Source organism: Lampetra fluviatilis, chromosome 80, assembly GCF_964198595.1.
Source record: "Lampetra fluviatilis chromosome 80, kcLamFluv1.1, whole genome shotgun sequence".
Lineage (NCBI taxonomy): Eukaryota > Metazoa > Chordata > Hyperoartia > Petromyzontiformes > Petromyzontidae > Lampetra > Lampetra fluviatilis.
In genome coordinates, this window is record NC_136354.1 from 367,658 (window position 1) to 388,254 (window position 20,597).

General features: G+C 46.9%; 1 non-coding gene and 1 pseudogene across 1 annotated transcript; one reads left to right on the forward strand and one right to left on the reverse strand.

The window, feature by feature from the left end:
• Positions 1 to 7,085, forward strand: part of LOC144953663 (uncharacterized) — a 267,013-nt pseudogene extending 259,928 nt beyond the window's left edge.
• On the reverse strand, positions 1,387 to 1,458 carry TRNAA-UGC (transfer RNA alanine (anticodon UGC)). The gene has a single exon. It is a non-coding gene; the product is annotated as a tRNA-Ala (tRNA).
• Positions 7,086 to 20,597: the final 13,512 nt, after the last annotated feature.

A 20,597-nucleotide genomic window follows, 5' to 3' on the forward strand; every position in this document is an offset into this window, starting at 1 on the left:
AGCACTGGTTTTCAGCTCCGAAATTTTAAGTAAACCATTTGCATCGCTAGTTATACAAATAGCAAGTTCCTGAAATCAACACAAATTCACCCTCAGGTATCGTTCATATAGGATTATACTGGTAGGAAGCACCTGGTTCCACCAGCCCACAGGGGATTATTGTGTGGAGAGGGGAGGGTGGTGAGGGGCTGGGTGGGGGAAGGTGGGGTGGGGAAGGTCTGGTCACCCCGTGGTGCCCTTATAAAACTCAACGTTTAACCGACTCACGCCGGCTTGTGCCCAACCTCACTGTTGGCCATATTTGCGAAATACACCACGCCGCCGTTGACCCTGGCCATTGACCGAGTAAACCAACGTTCCTTCCAGCTCCCTCTGCAGGAATCTGTTTACGAGAGTTCATGTGCACCCCGATTACAGGGACATGGACACAGCCAATTGATTTTGAAAATCAACCTTTGTTGGAAACATAAATAAATAAATAAACTTCCAACATGGATTCCAGATATGCTAATTTTCTCTGCCCCCTCCCTCTCTCCGTCCCCGCCCCCCTCTCTATATTTAAGGGACCGTCACAGAAACGACCCCTCTCTCTGTGCCGATATGTGTCCTCTCTCTGTGTCCTTGTGATGTCTGTCTGCTTGTATGTCTGTCTATAGTTTTCTAGTTAGATTTTTGTTGCTATTTCTTTTTTTTATGCCTGATGATGATTGCTTGTGTTGCAATCGAAACGTCGCTATTATTTTAATTTATTATTTTATCTTTAGACGTGACTTAACCGAAAGAACCAAAGAATAATGGATTCCAGATCCAACATGGAGATTCCGGGGATTGACCCCAGGGCCTCACACATGCGAAGCGTGCACTCGACCTCTGAGCTACATCTCCATTCTGGTTCTACCGGGGCGCAGTTCCACCTCGGTGCGGGGTGAAACTTCGTCATCAGCTTCTTCCTTTCCCTTGTCACCCCACTCACTCTCCTGTTGGCCTTGGATCCTGGACACATCGAGTCTGCACAGAGTCCAAGCAAAATGTATTTTTTTGAAACAAAAGAAATAACAAGAATACATGTGGATGGATACTATAATGCTGTCCTAATTAATTTATTCTTGGAAATCTTTAATTCGGAAATAAAAGTGTTCTGGATACTTTTAATCACTGGCTTTCATCTACAAATGTTTAAATAAACCATTTGATCACTGTGTGCATCGCTAGTTATAGAAATAGCAAGTTCCTGAAATCAACACAAATTCATCCGAAGGTATCGTTCATATAGGGTAATATTTACGAGAGTTCATGTGCACCCCTATTACAGGGACATTGACACAGCCAATTGATTTTGGAATTCAAACTTTGTTGGAAAAAATATTTAAATAAAAGCTTCCGAGATGGAGATGCCGGGGATTGAACCCAGGGCCTCACACATGCAAAGTGTGCGCTCTTCCACTGCGCTACATCCCCACCACGCTGGCAGCCAGCCAGGTAGCCAGCCCCCTGAACTATCGGCCCCTCCCCTTACCCCCCCTTCCTTAGGCCCCTCCCCTGAACACTTCCCCCCTTAAGCCCCTCCCCTGACCCCCCCTCCCTTAGGCCCCTCCCCTGAACCCCCTTCCCTTAGGCCCCTCCCATGACCCCCCCTCCCTTAAGCCCCTCCCCTGACCCCCCTTCCCTTAGGCCCCTCCCCTGAACACCCCCCCCATATCCTTAGGCCCCTCCCCTGACCCCCCCCCTTAGGCCCCTCCCCTTACTCCCCCTCCCTCAGGCCCCTCCCCTGAACCCCCACCCCCCTCAGGCCCCTGCCCTTACCCCCCCTTCCTTAGACCCCTCCCCTGACCCTCCTCCCTTAGGCTCCTCCCCTCTCCGTACCCGGCAGTAGGTCTCCACCAATCAAAGAGCTGTTTATGTTATATATTTATTTATGCACGACAGACAGACAGTCAGACAGACAATAAATCCCTGGTGGGCAGTGTGGAACATTGTTCCTACCTGTAAAACGAATTAAGGGGGCGTGGGAGCGTGGTGTAAGGTGTGGAAAGCTGTAAGTCACAGGTATCATTCGAATTGGGTCAATGACACCAGCACACGAATGGTGGGGTCGTTTGGAATGACGTTGCATTGATGAAAGATTAAGTTCTCGACGTTGCATTTCATGAACTTTACATTCAATTGTTATTTTTGGAAATTACAATCTGCAAATCTAGCAACAGAGCTTCGCTAATCTTGCCATTGAGCTTAAGCCTGAATACGTATATTCATCTCACCGCATAATTTGCATTCATTTGCTAATATTCGCCCTGTAATATGCTGCAAAATGCTGCCAGTTCAAATGCGTTACCAGGGAAATGCAGACTGAAGAATTAAAATTGTGATTTGGACTTTGAGGTGCAAGTTTATACCGTGCTGACTTTGTTTTATAAATATATTGAAGCACTTGTGTTGATATGAGCGCGACAGAACAATCAAGGTGATTTATTTCATTTAATCCACGAAAATTATTACGATTGCTGTCATACACTTTTAATGATAATCGACATGGTATTGCCTGTAAGCGTGCGTGTATTTACACTGCTGTGTAAGTACACTTGACTTTGACTCGTGTGTGTACGTGTTTGTTGTAAGCATTGTACAGTTAACGGACGCTCAGATAACTTTAAAAAAATCCGATTTTTATTAATCTGCAAAAAAATATTGACGTTAATATTGCTGTGCATGCACACTCGCGTGTGTGTAGAGGTAGTGTAGTGGTTAGCGCACAGCTCAATTCTCCCTCAAGTTAAATTCATGCTCACGGCCAACACCAGCGACGATTATCTGAACAGTATATAATTTAATGTTGGGATTTGTCGATGGCAGCATATACAACGGGGTAGACCCGTGTGATGTAAGGGAAAAAAGTTTAGCTGAAAGCATATTATATTTTTTGCGACAGAGAATTGTAATGTATTACTTACTGTTAGTAGCTGAGCTTATTGGAGAGTATATTTAGTATACTGATGATACTATGTAGTTAATACTTTAGTTTTTTACGCGGTTGTTTAGTTACTGCAGCTACATACTATTAACATTCCTTCCCTTTATTAATGCTACCCCTATCCCCTCCCTTTGATGCTGCTATTCCTGCATAAATGCACGGGCATAATATGACTTTGAAACCCCCCGCCCACCTCCTACGCATTTCACAAGTAGTACTAATCACTAACTTGCATATGCTAAATTCCTCTTGATATGCAAATTATTTTGTCAAGGCGCTCTTCCCCTTACAACCCAGCTTAAATATACGCTCCAAGCGTGGTGGTGTTTCATTCAGACACTGTCTCCCCGACAGAACTGGTCTTCACCTGAGGACGGCTGTGTGCGTTGTGGCCGAAACGTCGTGAGAATTATTTTATTATGTTTTATTTGTATTATTTCCCTTAAACGTGACTTTACCGAAAGAACCAAGAAGATGATTAATCGATGTTTACGTGTTTGATTTGAGAATATTTTATAACTGTTGCATTCCTGAAAGTGATATAAATTTCCTAGTGTGTTAACCGTTTGACCAAGCGAATTGATAAAAACATTTAATGCGAGTTTTACTGTTAATATTCTTGCAAATCAATACAGACCTGATTTGTTTTTGAACATGGCTGATCGTACGTTATTGCTACCATATCCTTCATTAAAAAAACACGGACGAGTAGACATGCACACACGAGTGTGCATCCAAACACTGCTGCATTTAAAAAGCGGAGTGCATACACACACGAGTGTGCATATACAGGGTGTTCATACAGACATACAACGCAGTGTACATACACAGCAGTGTACGCACACAAGGGTTGCGTTCCACTGCGAACACGCACGATTGTACATACATATGCACACACATACGTGTACGTACACACTCGAGTGCTCATTTGGTTGTGGTGTTTCCTATGTTGTGGTTTTTGGTATACTTAAATGCAGAAGTACAAAATGTGCAGTTCACACCTATGCACCCTTAGCCCATTGATCGTGATGATGATGAATAACATATTACTAGATCTAACAAATAAACGAATGAACACGTTACAACTGAAACAATAAATATGCTCATCGAGTTTTGATTTGGATTGTGTGGTTAAATACTGTAAATAGCTATTCAAATTCATTGAGATTGCACATTCGGCAAATTCTAATGCGGCCACAATGCGATTCTAATAATTATAGTGCAATTCAAATCCCTCACCCCCAGTTCGCATTTCCGTCTCTAGGTTCGCATATGTAAACATATGACATCCATACATACGAGTATCATGGGATTATTATGTAGGAGGTCATAGAATGAATCTAACTCATTTGCCTTGCTTTCATCCCTCGACTGATATTCATCTTCGGTGGATGCATGAGCAACCACCACTCCTCGCCTCCCGTTGATTGGGAGGTGTGCCCACGGTAGCCTGAGGCTGAGAGCTTTCCACACCTTACGCCACGCTCCCACGCCCCCTTGATTCGTTTTTTTCTCAGAAGAAGAGCCCGCTGTTGTTTGGCATTCTCCAGCCACGAGTAAAGTTCTGTAAAAACAATCCGCTACCTCATCGGCGGTGCCGGACGTTAACGCTGCGGTGGATGTGAGCAATGTCCTGGAGGGAAGGCTCGTAGCCACCACAGAGGCCCACGAGGTCTCTTGACGGGTGCGAGGCGCTGGTAACATCTCCATATTCAATGCAATTATCATTTAAAAAAACATCCAAAATATTAAACACATACACACGAGTTTAACACGTAGGATTTCGGGACCAATATCATCCATAATAGAGGTTGTTAGGTTAGATCGCGGAAGTATATAAATGTGTCTTTAAAATAAAACATTAAATAAATGCATGCCGACAATGGGCAGCATACTTCAATAGAGATTACCGTTGGTAGGGCTATTAAATTAAACACAAAAGACAGGAAGGACACGTTCAAAGGGCTCGCATAATGCACACGCTTAATGTACATTGCCTCAGTAATCCCACGCCCACCCCCACATTGTTCAAGAGCGCAGCTGCGTGGTCAACACATCTATGCTTCTATTTAAGGAACGAAACAGTGAGACTTCCCAAATCTGGCTGTCGACTGATGAAGCTAGTTTTAATTACGGACGAAACGTCGTACTCAGATTGTAAATATTGTGGTTTGGCTCTCCAACACACCGGTATGCTGTACTAGTGGCAAATTTGCATGTTCTGTTTACGTGACAACCCTAACTAGTTGGCTTTGTCGGGTGGTGGCGGGTTTCAACGACACATTTATATATTTAAGCGATCTAACACACAAAACCTTTAATATGCACATGATAATAAACCACGCTTACAAGCTAAACCATTCAGATGATCATTTAAAGTTCATGGCAGAAATTATAATATAAGATGCTCTTTTCTAAAAGCACCCCGCTCATCACGATTCTCCTTAAATATATTTATGAAACAAAGTCAGTACAGTATAAACTTGCACATCTTATTCTAAATCAATCTCAAGATCACCAATTTTGATATTTCAGGCTGCATGTCGCTTTATAATCCTCTAAACTTGCAGCAGTTTTGAGGACATTGGGGGATGAATATTAGAAAATTAACACGAATCATGGAATTATGCAGGGAGATGCACATCCTTATTCAAACGGAAGTGTACAATTGTGCAGTGAGATGTACATACGTATTATGTTGCTAGATATGCGGATAGTTAATGTAAAAATTAACAATTGAATGCAAAGTCCATAATAGGCCAAGTCGAGAACAAAGGATTTTGATGCTAGAGCGAAGTTATAAGGGGCTTAAAATCAGACCTCAAAGTCATTTCGAGAGGGATTTTGCTGAGGATAGACGCTCTACTCACCGCTCTGCAGATAACCCTTCTTCCACGAGACCAGCCTGGCGAGCACGATTGCTTGGCGACTGGTTGGCGACTTCGCTTCGGGAGAGTTCGTGGCAATCTCTTCAGTCGGGTTACAGGGACATCGATACGCCGTGCATCCACAAGTAAGTGTCTTTGTTAGTGGATAAACTGGTAATCGCGTGTGTAGTCCGACTTACTGTGTCGCGGTTAGACGTTAGTGAGAGTTGCTTTTTGGCGATTTGAGCCAGACATCCACGCAGCTTAGAGGGTGCATTTAACTCTCAACAACGCCCGCGACTGTTACTCTGCTCTGAAGAATCAGTCACATGGAGCAGAAAAACTCTCCACAGCGGCACGCACACACTGGCAAGAAGCGGTTCAATTGCTCCGTGTGTGGGAAGACATTTTCACTGAAACAAAATCTTCACACTCACCAGAACACACACACGGGTGAAAAGCCGTTCAATTGTTCTGTGTGTGGGAAGGCATTTGCAGATTCATCAAATCGTAACCGTCACCAGAAAACACACACGGGCGAGAAGCCGTTCAATTGCTCTGTGTGTGGGAAGGCATTTGCAGATTCATCAACTCTTCGCAATCACCAGAAAACACACACGGGCATGAAGCCGTTCAATTGTTCTGTGTGTAGGAAGGCATTTGCAGATTCATCAACTCTTCGCAATCACCAGAAAACACACACGGGCATGAATCCGTTCAATTGTTCTGTGTGTAGGAAGGCATTTTCACTGAAACAACATCTTCATCGTCACCGGAAAACACACACAGGCGTGAAGCCGTTCAATTGTTCTGTGTGTAGGAAGGCATTTTCACTGAAACAAAATCTTCATCGTCACCAGAAAACACACACGGGCGTGAAGCCGTTCAATTGCTCTGTGTGTGGGAAGGCATTTTCAAGGAAGTCAGATCCTCACACGGTCATCACCCCGAAACAAGCATGAGAAGATCCGCAATGATAGGGAAGTGAAATCAAAATGTGAAAAACAAAAGTCCTGAAAAAAATCCATCTTTGGAACCTATGCATGGTGGATCCTGAGAGATGCGTGGATGTAGTGGATGTAATGAGTCCAGACGACAATTCCTCTTTAGACCCCATGCAGTTGGATCCTGCGAGATGGCTGGATGTACTGAGCCCTGACGCCAATTCTTATTTCGACCCCATGCAGGTTGATAATGAGAAATGGCTGCTGGAGTGGCTGGATAATCAAAGTATTGAGTACTTCTGTTAAAGTCCTGGAATGTGCACGTTTGTGTCTCTGTTAGATCAATGTATTAGTTGCAATTGATTATATCAGTGATTTCCAGCACTACTCCAAGCTAGTGTAATTATTTTAACAAAACTGTTTGATTGCTCTGTGTGTTGGAAGCAGTTTCACAGTCAGCAACACTTCACAGGCATCATCAAACAAAGAGTAAAAATGGTGTCATGAGTCCTAAACAAAATTCCTCTTTCGACCCCATGCAGTTGCATCCTGAGAGATTGCTTGATGTAGTAGAGTGCCTGGAGAGTCATATTCGTGTCTCTTATATATATATGTCGGTGATTTCTAGGACTTCAAGGGAGAGTGATGTTGTGAATGCACTATAATGTGTTCAGATGAATGTCTTCCTTTGAAGTTCCAGAAGAGTTCACTGATTTCAGAATGACAACTATTTTATACTTCGATAGATACATTGCCTCGTCTCGTCGTTGGATCATCGGGGCTGTTAAATGTGTGTTGTTTATTGTAGAAGGTGTGTTGTCATCTTCTCACAACAATTTTATACTTTGGACGAATGGCTTCAAGCGAAAAGGACGTCAAAGGGGAAATCGACGTTTACGTGTTTGATTTTAAGAATATATTTTAACTGTTTGAGCATGCGTATTAATAAAGATTTCGATACGAGTATCAACGTGAGTTTTCTTGCAGATTAATAAAGACCTGATTTGTTTTTAAAGATGGCTGATCGTACGTTATTGCTACCATATCTTTCATAATCAACGTTTTTGGGTTTAGATCGCGTTATTTATAAATGTGTCGTAACCCTCCACCACCCGACACGGCCAATCAGTAAAAATGTGTCACGTTGACAAAAGACAAATAGTTCACTGCTTTAGCCCACCGGTGTGTTGAAGCCACAACATTTACAATTTGAGTACGACTTTTGTCAACGTGACACATTTTTACTGATTGGCCGTGTCGGGTGGTGGAGGGTTACGACACATTTATAAATAACGCGATCTAAACCCAAAAACGTTGATTATGAATAACATTGGTCGCGAAAGCCTACGTGTTATACCATATCTTTCCTTAAAAAACGACTGATGAGAAGACATACGAACACGAGTGTGCATCCAAACACGACTGTATATACAGAGGTGTGCATTCACACACGAGTGTGCATGTGTTTCTACGAGTTTTAACGTTAATATACTTGCAGAACAATAAAGACCTGCTATGTTAAAGATGACTGATCGTTCCTTATTGCTACAATGTTCATAGCGAACACGTGTGGAGGCGAGTTTCAGGTGAAGCATCTCCGTCACACAAGTTTACCCTTACCTGGCAGCATCGTGGCAGTCCGCTGGTCACACTCACTACGTCACACTCACGAGCTGTAGGGGCGGGGCTCTGTCTGCTCAGTGGCGCTGTTTTCATTCATTTAGCACCACGAGCGGGGAGTCTCATCCCTGTAGTTCCCTGTTGTGGTGGCGCATTCCTACCACGTTCCCCTAAATTCTTTGTACGACACAATATAAAATAATTTGTTTGTTCCAATACATAATCATACACGAGTACACATATACACTCCCATGTACACACACCCACACACGAGTGGACTTACACAGCGCTGTAGAAACATACACGAATGTGCAAACACACCGCTTCATACATCCACACACGGGTGCACATGCATACAAGTGCGCATACACACATGAGTGTGCATATACAGCAGTAGACGTACAAAGGGATTGCGTTCTACTACACGAACAAATGTGCAAACAAATTATTGTACATACCTATACACACATTCACGCATGTACATATCCACATAAACGAGTGTAAATAACAACAACCGCCATTCGCCACTAAGTGGCGGTGACGTCACCACGACGCTTGTGCCAGGCCATGTGCACCTTGAGGCCACGTGAAGTGTTGAATGCCCGCTGACAGGAGGAGACGTTACTGTGTCTCGGTTAGACGTTAGTGAGAGTTGCTTTTTGGCGATTGGAGCCAGACATCCACGCAGCTTAAAGGGTACCTTTAACTCTCAACAACACCCGCGACTGTTCCTCTGCTCTGAAGAATCAATCACATGGAGCAGATAAACTCTCCACAGCGCCACGCACACACGGTTAAGAAGCCATTCAATTTCTCTGCGTGTGTGAAGGAATTTGCATGGAAATCACATCTTCACAGGCACCAGAAAACAAACTCGGGTGAGAAGCCATTCAATTGCGCTGTGTGTGGGAAGGCATTTGTACAGAAATCACATCTTCACAGTCACCAGAAAACACACACGGGCGAGAAGCCATTCAATTGTTCTCCGTTGGAGAGAACACGGTCATCACCCCGAAACAAGCATGAGAAGATCAGCAATGATAGGGAAGTGAAATCAAAAGGTGAGAAACAAAGTGCTGCAATGAGTCCCGAAAAAAATGCATCTTTTGAACCTATGCAGGTGGATCCATAGAGTTGCGTGGATGTAGTGGATGTAACGAGTCCTGACGACAATTCCTACTTCGACCCCATGCATTTGGATCCTGCGAGATGGCTGGATGTACTGAGCCCTGACGACAATTCTTATTTCGACCGCATGCATGTTGATAATGAGAAATGGCTGCTGGAGTGGCTGGATAATCAAAGTATTGAGTACTTCTGTTAAAGTCCTGGCATGTGCACGTTTGTGTCTCTGTTAGATCAATTTATTAGGTGCAATTGATTATATCAGTGATTTCCAGCACTACTCCAAGATAGTGTAATTATTTTAATAAAAACAATTTGATTGCCCTGTGTGTTGGAAGCATTTTCACGGTCAGCAACATTTCACAGGCATCATCATATTGTAGAAGGTGGCATGTGTTGTCATCTTCTCACAACAATTTTAAACTATGGACGAATGGCTTCAAGCGAAAAGGACGTCAAAGGGGAAATCGACGTTTACGTGTTTGATTTTAAGAATATATTTTAACTGTTTGATCATGCGTATTAATAAAGATTTCGATACGAGTATTAACGTGAGTTTTCTTGCAGATTAATAAAGACCTGATTTGTTTTTAAAGATGACTGATCGTACGTTATTGCTCTCACATCTTTCCTTAAAAAAACACGGACGAGAAGACATACACACACGAGTGTGCATCCAAACACGACTGTATATACAGCGGTGTGCATTCACACACGAGTGTGCATGTGTTTCTACGAGTTTTAACGTTGATATACTTGCAAAACAATAAAGAACTGCTATGTTAAAAATGACTGATCGTCCCTTATTGCTACAATGTTCATAGCGAACACGTGTGGAGGCGAGTTTCAGGTGAAGCATCTCCATCACACAAGTTTACCCTTACCTGGCAGCATCGTGGCAGTCCGCTGGTCACACTCACTACGTCACACTCACGAGCTGTAGGGGCGGGGCTCTGTCTGCTCAGTGGCGCTGTTTTCATTCATTTAGCACCACGAGCGGGGAGTCTCATCCCTGTAGTTCCCTGTTGTGTTGGCGCATTCCTACCACGTTGCCCCTCAATTCTTTGTACGACACAATATAAAAATAATGTGTTTGTTCCAATACATAATCATACACGAGTACACATATACACCCCCATGTACACACCCACACACGAGTGGACATACACAGCGCGGTAGAAACATACACGAATGTGCATACACACTGCTTCATACATATGTAGTAGGTTCGAATTAGGTGCACACACACGCAACTTGGAGGCAATACTATTTATTAAACGGTAAATAATATAACACTCTACATGAGGTGGTGACCACCTTCCTCAACTCACTAACACTCTGGAGCACGACACAGACTGGACCAGGCAGGCAACGGCCTGCCTGGCCCAGGACGACGACTCGGGACTTGACGACCGAAGATGTCTTCACCTTGGAGTACAGTACAACAGCAGCCTCGCTCTGCGTTCACACCACGCTTATATTTGGTTTGGCGTGGCTGGCTCTCTTCAGGCCACGCCTCCCTTCCCAGGACACGCCTCACTTCCCCCACCTCTGGGAGGGTCCGGATCCCTCCACCACGTGACCCCCCAGGCACCCCCTTGGGGCCCCCAGCCTTCGTACGGGCCGACACAGTAGTGACCTTTCTCTGTCACTACATCACCCCCCCCAGTATAAACACACAGCCATCCCCGGCTGTAACACAACTGTGAAACATCGAAAAGGTGTGCCTCCGAACCAACAACATCAATAAATGACCGGCGACCGATAAGAAATACAATCACGTAATATATACAGAATCGACGAGGGTAAAAGGGAACCGCATAGAAAACGGGGAATTAACAACAATTATACATGAAAACTGGCTAACCCACTTACGCTCCAGCACAGCCCCCCCACCCGTTAGAATCACGCATGCAATGACAGTCACCCGTTAGCACCCCCCCGCCTTTCCGACGTGGCGTCACAACCAGTAGCACGCGTCGGCCATATCGGGGGGGAATTTCCATGTTACCACCCCACCGCCTTTCCGACGCGGCGTCACAACCAGCAGCACGCGTCGGCCATATCGGGGGGGAATTTCCTTGTTACCACCCCACCGCCTTTCCGACGCGGCGTCACAACCAGTAGCACGCGTCGGCCATATCGGGGGGAGAATTTCCATGTTACCACCCCACCGCCTTTCCGACGCGGCGTCACAACCAGCAGCACGCGTCGGCCATATCGGTGGGATTTTAACCCAGTCTCTCTCCAAGACTCGCATCGCAGCATATAGCTGTACCGACCGAGCTGAGACGACCCAGTCTCTCTCCAAGACTCGCATCGCAGCATATAGCTGTACCGACCGAGCTGAGACGAGCCAGTCTCTCTCGAAGACTCGCATCGCAGCATATAACTGTACCGACCGAGCTGAGACGACCCAACGTTCACTCATTGCACAACATGCACCCTAACAACTGAGGGATACAGTCCCAACGTAACAGGACAACTCCACCTGAACCTTACGAATCTCCAGCCCACTGTTTCAACGCACCTCGGAGTGTCTCACTCTCCGGGCCGTCAGGTCAAGCCATCAGACACAGCATGATGGGACCACACTCTCTGAGCCATGTGAGCGCACAGCCCACTTGGCTAGACAAGCCACGGAGTGTCTCGATCTCCGGGCTGTCAGGTCAAGCTGTCAGACAGCATGACGGGACCACACTCTCTGAGCCATGTGAGCGCACAGCCCACTAGGCTAGACAAGCCACGGAGTGTCTCGATCTCCGGGCTGTCAGGTCAAGCTGTCAGACAGCATGACGGGACCACACTCTCTGAGCCATGTGAGCGCACAGCCCACTAGGCTAGACAAGCCACGGAGTGTCTCGATCTCCGGGCTGTCAGGTCAAGCCGTCAGCCATTGCATGACGGGACCACACTCTCAGAGCCATGTGAGCGCACAGCCCACTAGGCTAGACATACCACGGAGTGTTTCAATCTCCGGGCTGTCAGGTCAAGCCGTCAGCCATTGCATGACGGGACCACACTCTCCGAGCCCTGTGAGCGCACAGCCCACTAGGCTAGACATGCCACGGAGTGTTTCAATCTCCGGGCTGTCAGGTCAAGCCGTCAGCCATTGCATGACGGGACCACACTCTCCGAGCCCTGTGAGCGCACACAGCCCACTAGGCTAGACATACCACGGAGTGTTTCAATCTCCGGGCTGTCAGGTCAAGCCGTCAGCCATTGCATGACGGGACCACAACGTTCATGTTAGACACGCAACACTCACTGGGCCATCCTGGTCAGGACCTGCGCCCCAAGATAGGTGACAGCCAGCAGCACAATTCCAAATCCCTGGCCGCATGTCACCATCGCAATTTAACACCATCACAACACATACAATTTGAATTATGATCCCCCACAGAACTGATCCAATGCCGAACAGGTACGCACAATTTGTGACGATCCCGAATATTCAATGGGTCACAACAATACACCTCACATCCCGTATCCGTACACATCATCTCCGAGACTCGCATTGCAGCATGCAGCTGTACCAACCGAGTGGAGAGCAACGCAATTTGACGGCAATTAACGGAAACGGACCCCCGATCCATGTAGAACACAAGGAGCATTCTCGCACAAAAGACATCATCTGTGCAACAACGGACAGGAACCAACCAGTGAGTTTGAAACGAATCGAACCTGTCATTTCAAAATCTCCTTCAACATTAACCATGGGACTCAGGGCATTCGAATTTTGAGAGCAATAAAACTATACACAAACCCCAAGAATCGCCAAATTGATTAATACAGTATATGCAGTATATGAAATTCGTACAGTGAATCATTTGGCGCAATGCTCCATCCAGTCCCCACATGGCAACACACACAATCAATACTCCAGACAATCCGTACATAGTAAATAATCACAAGCAAGTACCCAACAGTCCCTACACTGTTAACAATTCCAAGCAAAGCTCCATACGGTCTGTACCTTGGCAACAATGACGATCAAAGTTTCTTACAGTTACACGTGACAATCACGAGCGAAACTCCATACAGTATACACAATAACAATGGCGATTTCGCAACAAAACGATGTAACAACACGAGTCGTTAACACGGCAACCTACAGCATATCAACGGAGCTCGGGACACCAACAACGAATTAATCATTAACTACACCCAGAAGATACCGATCTCGACGCCGTATTTAACCGTCCGCGAGGAACACAAAACCGGAGAGTCAAACTGAAAAAGTCCCTCCCAGCAGTGTCTCCAACGTCGAAACCCTCTCTTCAATCACGGGCCCCTCTCGCTCTCACCACCGATGCCCTCCCCCGCTCTTCTTACTTCAATGTGGGGAGGGAGGCCCGTAATCACAGGGCTGCAGCGGCGCGCCGCCAGGCCGGCGCAACACACAAGGCGCAAAAGGCGGGAACGCCGCCATCGCGAAAACACTGCCGCGGTGAAAATGGCGGGAACGCCGCTGTGGGAAGTGCGGGAACGCCCACACGTTGAAATGGCGGGAACGCCGCCACGTTGAAGTGGCGGGAAACGCCGGCACGTTGAAGTGGCGGGAAACCCCCGGCATGGTGCAAATGGCGGGAACGCCGCCGCAGTGAAATGCAGGAACGCCGGCACCGCCGAAACGGCGCGAACGCCACAGCTGCGTCATCTTGCAATTTCGCCACTCACCAACACCCGGCCACTCCCTTGCCACCAGCAGCTGGTCGAGTTGACGAGCGACGTCGCTCCAACTCGCCGTCGATGGCGACCAGCCCGGGCTCGCAGCCTCCTCCCATGCAGGCTGCAGTCGCCCATCCCCCGGGCACATCACCGAGGCCCCAGACTCCGTGGTCGTCGCAGGGAGAGGCCAGGTGCAACCCACACCGTCCATCCGCACCTCCGGTTGGGTCTTGCACTTCGCTGCCAGCTTTTACACCATGGCAGCGAAGGGTACAGCTTCTTCAAATTAATCAGCGAAAGTTCGATGACCACTTCTACACCAAATGTAGTAGGTTCGAATTAGGTGCACACACACGCAACTTGGAGGCAACACTATTTATTAAACGGTAAATAATATAACACTCTACATGAGGTGGTGACCACCTTCCTCAACTCACTAACACTCTGGAACACGACACAGACTGGACCAGGCAGGCAACGGCCTGCCTGGCCCAGGACGACGACTCGGGACTTGACGACCGAAGATGTCTTCACCTTGGAGTACAGTACAACAGCAGCCTCGCTCTGCGTTCACACCACGCTTATATTTGGTTTGGCGTGGCTGGCTCTCTTCAGGCCACGCCTCCCTTCCCAGGACACGCCTCACTTCCCCCACCTCTGGGAGGGTCCGGATCCCTCCACCACGTGACCCCCCAGGCACCCCCTTGGGGCCCCCAGCCTTCGTACGGGCCGACACAGTAGTGACCTTTCTCTGTCACTACACATACACACGGGTGCACATGCATACAAGTGCGCATACACACACGAGTGTACATACACAGCAGTGTACGTACAAAAACAGTAGTATACTTGGATAGCAGAATTTTGTGATTATTTTCACAGTTTAAGCTGACGATATGAATCTTAGATGCCCCACAACACTGAAGTACGTTATTCTAATGACAGAAAAGCATGCAATTCTAATTAAGTTTCTGTTTCAACTGCAAACGCTTGGAATTATTTATTTCTTGCTACCCCTATCCCCTCCCTTTGATGCTGCTAATCCTGCATAATGCATGGGCATAAGTAGTACTAATCACACACCTGCATTTCCCATATCCCCTCCCTTTGATGCTGCTAATCCTGCATAATGCATGGGCATGAGTAGTACTAATCACATACCTGCATTTCCCATATCCCCTCACTTTGATGCTGCTAATCCTGCATAATGCATGGGCATAAGTAGTACTAATCACATACCTGCATTTCCCATATCCCCTCCCTTTGATGCTGCTAATCCTGCATAATGCATGGGCATGAGTAGTACTAATCACATACCTGCATTTCCCATATCCCCTCACTTTGATGCTGCTAATCCTGCATAATGCATGGGCATAAGTAGTACTAATCACATACCTGCATTTCCCATATCCCCTCCCTTTGATGCTGCTAATCCTGCATAATGCACGGGCATAAGTAATACTAATCACATACCTGCATTTCCCCTAAATATGCTAAATTCCTCTTGATTTGCAAATTATTTTGTCAAGGCGCCCTTCCCCCCTTTCCAACCCAGCTTAAATATACGCTCCAAGCATGGTGCTGTTTCATTCAGACGCTGTCTCCCCGACAGACCTGTTCTTCACCTGAGGACGGCTGCGTGCGTTGTGGCCGAAACGTCGTGAGAATTATTTTATTACATTTATTTTTTTATTCTTTCCCTTCTACGTGACTTTACCGAAAGAACCAAGAAGATGAATCTCTGCAGTCACGAAAGCTTTCAATCGAAATCGTTGTTACCGCTCAGAGACCCGGCATCTCGTCTGGCGGCCGCCCGCAAGCGGACGTCCCCTTACTTCCAGACCCTCGCCGTGGCCGACTCGCAGCGCCAGCGCCCCGAGATGGGGCAAACGTCTCCAAGTCAGCAGCCTCTCACCACCGGTGTGACGGCTCAGAACTGGTTTCTACTGCATTGCACACAATACCCGCTTGACCACTTGATGTCCGATCACGGCCACGATGCACCACTCCGCTACTGCTTACACAATCATCTGGCTCGACCACCTCTATCCAATCAGAGCGGTCTACATCGGCCGCTTGTACTGCCACCCATGCACCCACCACTCGCTCTGCCTGCCTGTCGATTGCCTTCAACCCAATGGCTTTGAATACACCACACAATCTCATTGGCTCTGAGAGAGTAAGCAGACCTGAGATTAGTGCTTAGATGGGAGACTCCCTGGGAATACCGGGTGTTGTGGGCTTAGGCCACAAGGTGACTAGTCGAAGGCGTACATGGATGGATTCTTGATTCCATCTATCCTTGTCATTGAGGTGCATCCTCGTCGTATTCATGACGTTCTACTTGGTACCGTTTCCTCCCACATGCACCACTCAATGCAATTGGCCAAACATTCCAATGTAGCAGGAGCCTCCTGATAATGTATTGAGACTCAGTAAGGCTCTCCTGCTTGGTTTACACCACGCGAACGACTGCAACTGTTGATCGCGCAGCTCCCACCGCGACGATCCCCTCCACGCTGTCCGTGGCTCCCCCTCTCACCACAGCCTTGCCCAACCGCAAGGTGAGCTGTGCGACTGCTGCCAGTAGTTGGTCAGCCATCCCATCACCTCGCTCCACCCCTCCATGATTTGTAGCTGCTGTCGGTCACCCCCCCCCCCCCTCGTTGCCGCCGCAGCTTCCTCTTCACCTACGGGGTTGTTGACCAGGACCCCGCCTCCCGGGGCTGACTGAAGGCGGGTCTCCCCTCGTCCTCTCCTTCGTCAAAGGTCGTCTCAGGTGGGTTCTTCCCTCGGTTATACCGTGACATGATGGTACCCCACTTCTGACACCAGTTGTATTGACCCCAGGAGACACGTTTCTTGTCATTGATCTTCATTGAAGGCACGAACACTTGACAGGCGAAGACCCCGGCTTCAGCAGCCCCGAGCCTCTCGTTTTCAACACGTTTTATCCTATGCGTGGCCATCCCTTAAACTGTGACCACGCCCCCTCTCTAGAACCTTCTCGATGGCTCTTGGTCCCTGATCCACACCTGCTCCCTTTTGTCACTTGGCCACAGCCTTATTCTCGATCCTTCTCGTAGACCGCAGATCGTTCACCCTGTTCATTAACCTGTCATTACACCCTGTGACAGCTAGTCCCCTGTACTGTCTTTACACATGCATCCATCCACCCAATCACAAAAAACTAACTTACCAACTCAATCATCCACTCACTGATCTATTCACTCACGCACCGACTCACTCAGAAATTCACTGACCAACCCACTCATTCAATTTCTCACCTACTCACCCACTCATGCACAGATGTACCCACTCACCCACTCCCTCACCTACTCACTCATACTCACGCAGCCACTCGCTCAACCACTCACTCACACTCTCTCATCCACCCATCATCACTCATTCACCCATTTATCTACTCAATAATTAACTCACAGACTCACTCACTCACAAACGCACGCAAAAAAAAACAACACGAACACGTAAACACACATACAAAAACAAAGACCCCCCCGTATAGCCTTAACAGATTGTTGGGGGCAAGTGCTGTTCATGAGCACCTACAGTATGAATACCAGCACAAAACACGAGAGGGTGGGTGGCCAGCACCACGCACGGCCGCCTTGGTCTCACTAGTGGCCATGTTTTCACACCATTATAGGTACTCATTTGAGACTACACTACACACTCACTCGCACAAACTTACTCTCACAAACTCACACACACACTCTCACAAACTCTTGCAAACTTTCTCACACTCAATGACTCATTCACATTTACACAAGCTCACTCTCACAAACTCACACACAAAGACATACATTCCGTGTATGGGATTTACCGTATAGCCTGAAGAAACTGTATGGGTAAGTGCTGTTAGAAATCACCTAGGGTTCAGTGTTCCTCACTGTACTCCAATAGGGTTCGGTGTTACTTACTGATGCTCCCATATAGTTCAGTGTGACTCACTGGAGCTCCCATAGGTTTCAGAATTACTCACACAAACATCCATACTCAGAGACCCATAGATTCCAACAGACATCAATAGACTCCAACACACACACACATAGACTCATACAGAGACCCATAGCCTCACACAGAGATACAGAGATCCATACATTCAAAGAGACCCAAAAACTCACACCGAAATCCATAGATTCGTACAGAGGCCAATAAGAATAAAAATAAAAAAGTATTTATTTTGTACTGAAGGAATCTAACGAGCAATAAAGATCTTTTTCACAGATGAGCAGTCAGGCGGGTCAAAATGTAACAACAAAAATAGAATACAAAACACGACAGGAGAGGTAAACAAATTATTTACAAATATACAAATGAAACTAAACAATTTTTTTTATCTTACCACGGCTAAACCTCGAAACACCTAACCCTCTAAACCTATAACCCTCTAAACCCATAACCTTCTAAACCATAAAACTCTACCCTTAACCCTCTCATCCTCAAAACCGTAACTTTCTAAAACTCTCAATCCCTAACCTAAATCCCAAACCATCAAAACCCCAACCCTCTGAAACACCTAACCTTCTCTAAACCCGTATTACCCTAAAATACTAACCCTCTCAACATCTAACTCTTTAAACCCTCAACTCTCTAATCCCCTTAATAAAGGGTTTTGGGGGTAAGTTCATGTAAATGTCAATGCGTCATTACACCCACCACCACCCGACAGCCAATTAGTACATTTTATCACGTGACCAAAAAATTACAATTTGTTTCTACTTTAGAACACCGCTGTGTTGGAGACTAACAAAAAAAAACCTTTTATTACAGATAATATTAAGTGTAGGTGTTAAACCCTCTCATCCCTGGCCCTCTAACCCCTTAACCCTTGAAAATCCTCAAATCCATAACCTTCTAAATCCCTAATTCCCTAAACACCCCGAAATATCTAAACTCATAAACCAATAACCTTATAAACGACTAAACTCCTAAACCTCTAACAATCGAAATCCATAAACCCTCGACACCTCTAAATACCTAACTTTCTAAACCCCCTAACCATCTAAACCCCTCACCATCTAAAACACGAACCCTCATAACACCTAACCCTCTAAACCCCTTTACCCTTAAAACTCTAACCCTCTAAACCCCTAACCCTCTAAACCCCGAACCCTCTAAACCCCTAACTATTTCAACCCCTAACCTTCTAAACCTTTAAAAAGCAACCCTCTAAACACCTAACCATCCAAACCCCTAACCTCAAACTCTAACCTTCTAAAATGCTAAATCCCCAACCTTCTAAATCCCATCTAAACTTCAATCCTCTAAACCAGAGGTCCCCAACCTCCGGGCCACGGACCGGTATCAGTCTGTGGCATGTTAGGAACCGGGCAGCACAGCAGGTGAGCGGTGGGCGAGCGAGCGAAGCTTCATCTGTATTTACAGCCGCTCAACGCTCGCATTACTGTCTGAGCTCCGCCTCCTGTCAGATCAGCAGCGGCATTAGAACCCTACTGTAAACTGCGCATGCGAGGGATCGAGGTTGCACACTCCCTATGAGAAGTCAGAATCCGACACTTGTTTTTGTCCGCGCATGGCCCGCCCACTTCCGTCTGCGCCTCTTTCCCGCACTGCGCAGTTTTGGTAAGCTCACAAGCGAACCCTAGCCAAAATGAGTAAAAAACAAACATCGCTGCAGAGCTTCTTTGAAAAGGGAGAAAGACCCAATGGTGACCCCCCCCCCCTTCCAGTCCGTGAAAAAATTGTCTTCCACGAAACCGGTCCCTGGTACCAAAAAGGTTGAGGACCGCTCCTCTTAACCACTCACCCTCTAAACCCCAAAACCACTAAAACCATAACCCTTTACAACCCTAACCCTCTCATACCATAATAAAGGTTTGTTGGGTTAGATTGTGTAAATATAAATGTGTCGTTAAACCCGCCACCATCCAACAATTAGTGAATCTTTATTTGAAGCTTTCGTGACTGCAGGAATCCATACTCTTTGGTTCTTTCGGTAAAGTCACGTAGTTAGAAATAAAATAAATCACGACGTTTCGATCGCAACACAAGCGGTCGTCATCAGGCAAAGGAGTCAGCCTCTAAAGGCAAACTGTTTATAAGGGTTTGGAATGGGCGTAGCCCAAGTGTATCAACAGCAACGGGAGCATGGGTGGTGCACAAGTGCCAATGCAGCAACAATGTCAATGCAGTGGGTGAGAGAGCTGCCGTGGCAAGAGGTTATATAGCTAAGAAAGGGGGGGAGGAGCAAGGAGGGAGAGAGAGGGGGGGGAGTGGGGTAGGGGGATGAGGGGGGGGCGCTGCGTGAGCGCTAAGGGGAAAGAGGACGTGAAGCTGGGGGGGGGGGCGGGGGGGAAGTGGGCGGGGCTGCAAGTGGGAGGCTGGGAACGCTGGGGATGCAGGGGGAAATTAACTCGA